This window comes from Malaclemys terrapin (assembly GCF_027887155.1).
Source record: "Malaclemys terrapin pileata isolate rMalTer1 chromosome 20 unlocalized genomic scaffold, rMalTer1.hap1 SUPER_20_unloc_2, whole genome shotgun sequence".
Lineage (NCBI taxonomy): Eukaryota > Metazoa > Chordata > Testudines > Emydidae > Malaclemys > Malaclemys terrapin.
This window is the reverse complement of record NW_026530189.1, coordinates 458,638-464,637: the sequence shown is the minus strand read 5'-3', so window position 1 is coordinate 464,637 and position 6,000 is coordinate 458,638. Positions and strand designations below refer to the sequence as shown.

The 6,000-nt window shown below is 53.5% G+C and overlaps 1 non-coding gene across 1 annotated transcript; it reads right to left on the bottom strand.

Moving 5' to 3' along the window:
• Positions 1-3,096: 3,096 nt before the first annotated feature.
• TRNAT-AGU (transfer RNA threonine (anticodon AGU)) lies at positions 3,097-3,170 on the bottom strand. The gene has a single exon. It is a non-coding gene; the product is annotated as a tRNA-Thr (tRNA).
• Positions 3,171-6,000: the final 2,830 nt, after the last annotated feature.

The following is a 6,000-nucleotide window of genomic DNA, read 5'->3' as shown; positions in this document are numbered from 1 at the left end:
ACACCCCCCACAGAGACACCCCCCCCCCACGCATACACTAAGTGCGGGAAACGCTTTGGTCAGAGTTCATCCGTGGTCACCCCTTAGAGATCCCACACCGGCGAGACGCCCTACCCCTGCTCTGAGTGATGGGAAGGCTTCCGTTGAAGCTCCGGCCTGTCACTCCTCAGGGAATACACATGGGATAACGCCATCAAGGTCTTGACTAAGGCTGGCCTAACCTGTTTGTTTGTTTTTAAAAAAATACACGTGCTCATTCCCACATTGTGCCCTGTCAAGCGCTTTGCACCATTGCCTGAACCGTGTTCTCTCGTCTCTCCTGTCTGTCCACTCTGTGGGCTTAGGAGGAGCCGGAGTGTGTGTCTGTCCTGCCAGGGAGGCCCATCACCCCCGGGTGGGGGAAACAGGCATGACCACAACTAGCTCCACTGAGGTGAAAACGACCTGTCCCTTGTCTCCACTCAGATTGTACCTGGAGTTAGCTGCTGAAGGGAGCCCCCTGATGTAAACACACACATATAGTTGCGGTGCAGATATAAACCCCGGTACAGAGAATGGGGTTCGCTTTCCCCTTGACCTCCCCAAATCTCCATCACTTTTCCTACCCTAGACAAGCCCCGAGCTTCCCATCAATACTGTTCCCCCATTGCCAAGGGAGTGTTAGTCACAGAGCTTCCCCCATCGGCGATGTGTAATGGAGGCTGATGGCGGCTAAGCCCCAAACCTCATGTCACCGTGGGGCCGCAGAGCCCGCGACCAGACGTGCTAGCTAGCTGGGAGGCAGGTGCTCGCAGCACTCACATCATAACCTTGTGACCCCTCAATTTGAGAACCCCTGGTCTAGAACCCAGGAGCGCTGGCTCCCACACCCCTCCCGTCCCCGAGTCTCCATGCGCCATAAAGAAAACGTCAAGAACCAGCAGGACCCCTGGAAGGAACGTCGGACTAGGACAGCTGGGGAAGGCAGAGAGGGACGCCCTGCCACCCTGGAGACCTCACCTGTCTGGGATCGATTCGCCTCCATGGCTGGAGCAGCGATCTGAGACGCTGAGCTCTGGTGAACAGTGTCCATGCCACAGGCCCAGGGTTACTTATTGGCCGGGATTCATTTGTAATGGAAGAGGTGCCGGGACTCAAGCAATTTTTTACTTTCCTAACTGATGTGCCAAGCCCAGAGGTGCCGGGGCTAGGAACGGCCAGGCCCAGAGGTGACAGGCACAAATGAAGCTCTGTTTACTGGCCCAGAAAAGGGCAGGAATGACTGGACAGCCTGAGTGATCAGGGTATTCCCGTAGGCGGTGCACACTGCACTACACGGCTGTTTTCCACTGAATATCAGGATCTCTGCACGTCGACATCCCCAGCGTATCGCTAGGGCACACGGCACGGGTTCTCATCCTGCAGCAACTGCAGTCAAGCCACCTCCTTGGCGATGCCCGTCACGGCTGCCTTTTCATCAGCTCTAGGCTGGATTCTTTCCAACGCTGCTCCGCAAAGGGGCCTCTTCTTTAACCAGCAATTGGCAGCCTGGCCTAGGGAGAGCTCTTCTGTTTCCTGGAAGGAGAAAGGGAGCAGAGGAGATGAAAGACACAGAGCTAGGCACCACCTGGGAGTCAAACCCAGGATCTCCTGTTTACTAGACAGGGGCTTTAGCCAGTTTAGCCATGGTGCCTCCCTTTACAAAGCCCTTCTGGGCTGCCCCACTTGATGGTCCAAGAGGAAACTGGCCAATTCCAAAGCAGAGACGTACTCCATTTCCTGCAAGACGGGCGGACATGGAGCTGTCCGGCTCCCTGGGCACAGAAAGCCACAGCTGAGCACAGAGACAGTTTTCAAAGTGGCAGCCGAGGTCACATAGTGGTGTGTACTCTGTGTTTGTAACCCATGTGCCTAACAGGGAGAGATCTCTTTAAGAGACCCCTTAGCAGCAGGGCGAGGGAGTAGGGTCATTGTTGCTAGGCAGATTTGGCCCTCCACTTCTGGAAGTTTCTGGAATTTGGGCGGGGTAGTTTTGGGGGCGGCTCCCATAGGTTACCTGTGGCGGGGGTCAGAGTGCAAGGAGGCAGGTTAGCAAAGGGCCACGTGCGTTGGGAGCAGCTGAGCCCAGGGGCAGGGAGCCGGCTGTTGGCCCGAACTCGGAAGCACCTTGCAGCAGGTGAGTGACATCGGGAACCCTCTAATGGGGCAGCCTGGGCACCGTCGACTATAGGGAGGGGAAATTAATTTCTTCTATTTTAATGGTGTGCTTAAGAGGCTGTTTGATTTCAGCCAAACTGTTTTAGTTCCACTGTCCCCACTAGTGCGATTCACCGACTTTTCTCATCGGGAAGGAGTCGTTTCTCTGTTGCTATTCTCAGTGTTGGTATTTTCTCGGCACAGAGTAGATTTTAAAAATCTCAGCACGTAACAGAGTGGTTGGTTAATCAGTCAGCTGGCCGGCTAGACGGGATTTCAGCAGAGGAAGTGTCTGCGTGACTATCCCAGCGGAAGATCCCTACAAGCGAGTGGAGGGAAGATGTTGCTTTTCACTCAGCAGACCAGCGATTCGGGCACCTCCTAGCCAACGCCCGTCACGGCTGCCTTTTCATCAGCTCCAGGCTCCCGGTTTGATTTTTTCCAACGCTCCTGCACAAAGAGGCCTCTTCCTTAACAAGCAATTAGCAGCATAGGCACCAACTTTCCCTGGCGCCGGTGGGTGCCCGTGCCCCCCCACTCCTGGCCCTGCCCTGACTCCACCCTTTCCCCACCCCCATTCCAACCCCTTCCCCAAAGTCTCCGCCCCCTCCCTGCTCCTATTGGATCCCTTCCCCAAATCCCCGCCCTGGCCCCGCCTCTTCCCTGAGTGCACCGTGTTCCCCCTCCTCCCCCATCCCTTCCAGCCGCGCAAAACAGCTGTTTTGCGGCACAAGCGCTGGGAGCGAGGGGGAGAAGTGGAGCCGAGCTGCCACACCCACCAATTTTTCCCTGTGGGTGCTCCAGCCCTGGCGCACTCATGGAGTCGGCGCCTATGATTGCCAGCCTGGCCTAGGGAGGGTTCTTTGGTTTCCTGGAAGGAGAAAGGAAAATGTGAGCAGAGAAGATGAAAGACACAAAGCCAGGCACCACTGGGAGTCGAACCCAGGATCTCCTGTTTACTAGACAGGTGCTTTAACCAGCTTAGCCATGGTGCCCCCACATGGAAAATACTTCAGAACTGCTGCACTTGATGGGCCAAGAGGATATCAGCCAATTCCAAAGCAGACTTACTCCATTTCCAGCAGGACGGGCAGACATGGAGCTGTCTGGCTCCCTATGCACACAAAGCCACAGTAGAGCACGTAGAGACTTCCCAAGGTGCTCCCCTCCGCACAGCAGCTGTGATGGTGTGGTGGGTTCTTTAGGTTGTGCTCGTAGCAACCTGGGCTCGACTCTGAGTCATAGCGAGCTTTTCATCAGTCCCAGACTCACTGTTTTCCGCCTTCCAACACTTAGCCGCAGGGAGGGCTCTCAGTGTCTGGCCCAAATGCTTAAAGCATTGCCCGGAAGGTCTTTTCGGTTTACAAGGAAGAGAGACAAAAAACGGAGCCGCACAGACAAGTTGGGCTCAGCGAGGAACAACTGGCCGGCCACGCCGGCATCTCCTGGTTACGGGGAAGGCTTGTCAGCCAGCTCTCCTGAAAGGCCACTCTCCAGAGGCCTCGCAACAACCCCTGCAGATGTTCATCTAGAGATGCAAAGAGCTGCCGACGCAGTTCTCCACTCCCTGGAGACGTCCAGCTCTCAGGAGCTCTGTGCACAGAGGCCCCTGCTAGCGGAAAAGGGCTTTGGGAGAGACTCTTCTGTCCCCAGCCGTGGCCACATAGTGCTTAGTTCTCTGTCTGGTGCCTTCCGCGGCTGCAAGTGGAGTTACGGCGGCCGCTGGTTGTCTCCACGCTTGTCGGGTGCCTCCTTCCGACACGTGTCCCCCGAAATCCCTGTGTCTTTTGCAAGCGTTTGTACGGCTAGACAAAGGCGGGTTTGTCCATTTCCTCCAGAGACAGACAACAAGGTGGGAGGAGGAGACACGTTTGGCGAGGCACCACTGTGTGGAAGCAGAGAAAAGAACTGACAGAAGGGAACTGTAATGCATGACGTTTGTTAGCAAGAGTCAGGCTAACTGTAACCTTGATAACGCGAGATTTGTAGAAGCGAGGATTGTGTGAGGCGGGTGAGAAAGAACTGTGTAAGAAGTTATGATGACCTCAGCATAGATAAAGTGTAGAAGACCTTGGGTAGATAAGGTATAGAAAATAATTGTATGTTGGCAAGAGTCAAAACAACTGAGGAAATGAGATATCAAGATGGCCTATGTATAAACAAAAATGCTGCTGTCCCTCATTATTTTTGTAATGAAAGGTATAAATGCTTGCTGTAATTAGTTATCAGTGAGAGACCTGTTTACCTCTCTCCCTCTGCACATGTGAGAGTTAATAAAACATCTGACTTGCTATACCTAAACAAATAGTGAGAACTCAGTTTTTCTCCGACAATTTGGGGGCTCGTCCGGGATGGCAACGCCCGCAGAGGCACCGGCAGCTGCTACGGATCGTTCCCCTTCGAACCCCATGGCGCCACAATAGAGGTAGGAGACCTTTTGAAATCTCTATTGGGGTGTCGGAGGAGGACTGTCCGTGGGGCCGTCTGCCCCTGTTGGGCTCACGCCATCCGAACTTATTGACTGTGCAGCAAGGTCAGATGCTGAGCGGCGTAATAGGGGAATTGTTTGCCGCCCCCTGTAAGCATATGCTAGGTGCATAAGGTTTGCACCTGTGTTGAGGGGTTGTTACCGCCTCAAGAGGGGTTTTTACCGCCTCAAGTGATGCATCGAGGTACTTGGGAATAGTACCTGGAGGTACTCAGGAGTAGTACCTGGTATAAGGCCTTGGTGTGTGTGTGGTCTGTGTGTGTGTGTGTACACAGTGTGAATTGAGTGTTACCGGAAGACGCCCAGAGTACTCTGCGAAGTCTTTTGGCTCGTGACCAGAACTACTCTAATGCAAGCCCGGTAACTAGAGGATCTTTTAGGAGATACGACCCACGGTGGGCTAACTCGGCCTGGCATCGTCCGGCGAGGAGGCTACCTGGGTCTAGGAGTGTGTGAACCCATCTTCCCTCCCCTTTTCCTCTCCGTGTGAGCCACTGACAGTCTGATCATCTCACTGGATGCAACAGAGTAAGCGGCGCCGTCTCTCTGAGACTAGCCGACGCTCTTTGCTGAAGGGAGGTGTAGGAGGGTCGTGGCCATCCTCGTTAGTCTCTCCTGTGTGAATACCCTGTAGGGAGAGATCCTTAGTTTATGTGCCGCTAGCGCGGACAGGGCATCCTCCTCCCTGTGTGTGTGATTGGAAAATGGGTGGGGGACAGTCTAAGGATTCCCTCTCACCCACTAAGGGTACCCCAGCTTATTTCATGTACGTACATTATGGTACTAAAACCTGCAGGTATTTAGAGAATTGGAATCATTACACGCGTGAAAATCCATCTAAACAATGCCCACTAGAAGGTACCTTCAATCTAGATAAGATCATACATCTCAGAGGAGCTTTTAATCACAAAAAAGCCTCTGACACAAATGGGAGCAATTTGTCTATTGAGGAAAGGAACGGGTTAATTTGAAATTCAGCTTGGTCCAGAGATAAAGAGAAAGTTAATCTGCGTTCAAGGTCAAGAATCAATGCAGACCAGACTAAGTATAAAGAAAAACTGCTTTCGGCCCCAGCTGACTGTGAAAAATATAGACATAGTCAAACCAAAGGCAATACAAGTTACAGTGCTGAGATTACATTTGCAAAGCTTAACTGCCCAGGGAGATCCAACAGTCTGCCTTTGCGACCCTGGAGCCGGCGTGGTTTGGGGACGCTGAAGAAGCCACAGGCAGCCGGCCTGGAACTGGAATCACTGAAAAGACGCCCCAGGAGACCTCAGGGTGTAAAAGAACTGCCCTCCCAAGAGAGGAAGCAAGTTGGAGATTGCACAGCACCT